We start from the raw sequence: 706 nt of genomic DNA on the forward strand, positions 1-706 counted from the left end.
ATAGATAGATAGATAGATAGATAGATAGATAGATAGATAGATAGATAGATAGATAGATAGATAGATAGATAGATAGATAGATAGGTAGGTAGGTACAGACAGAGCTTTCGAGTTAATGTGAGCAAAAAAATGTAAATTGCTTTAGAGAAAACAGAAAGGAAATAATTTTTATATATATATATATATTTTTTTCCCATTATTTCTTGATGTTCTCTTTGCTCTTCTTAAGCAAAAGTAGTCTAAAGTAGTTTGGTAATCATGGTTTTCCTCTTTTTTTTCTTTTTTGCTGTATCTCCATATTTTATGGTTCTACTGCATCCTAAGGGGGAAAAAATATCATTGAATATCATTCATTCACCTTAAGTACATCTTTCTGAGCACACACAGAGATAGTTTCGTGTCATGTTGTACCGCAGAGACTGAAACTCTGAAACTTTAAAATCATGAATAGTTTGCACGTGGCGAACAAAATACAACCTTGTGAGATCTGGAGGTTTAAAACAGTGTGTTTTGAGCTTGGTTCGTCGATGTTCAGCTGCAGCTCACTGCACGGATGCACCAGTGAAACATGGCTCCTGCGTGCAGGAAAACAAAGTGTCGCGGGAACAAGGAATGTGCTCTTTCCCTCCTCTGAGCAAAGCTAAAAGAACCTCTGGGAGAACGTGGGCGAAAGAACGGCCGCCTCTGCAAGTGTTACGCTAGTATG

This window comes from Poecilia reticulata, linkage group LG17 (assembly GCF_000633615.1).
Source record: "Poecilia reticulata strain Guanapo linkage group LG17, Guppy_female_1.0+MT, whole genome shotgun sequence".
Taxonomy (NCBI): Eukaryota; Metazoa; Chordata; class Actinopteri; order Cyprinodontiformes; family Poeciliidae; genus Poecilia; species Poecilia reticulata.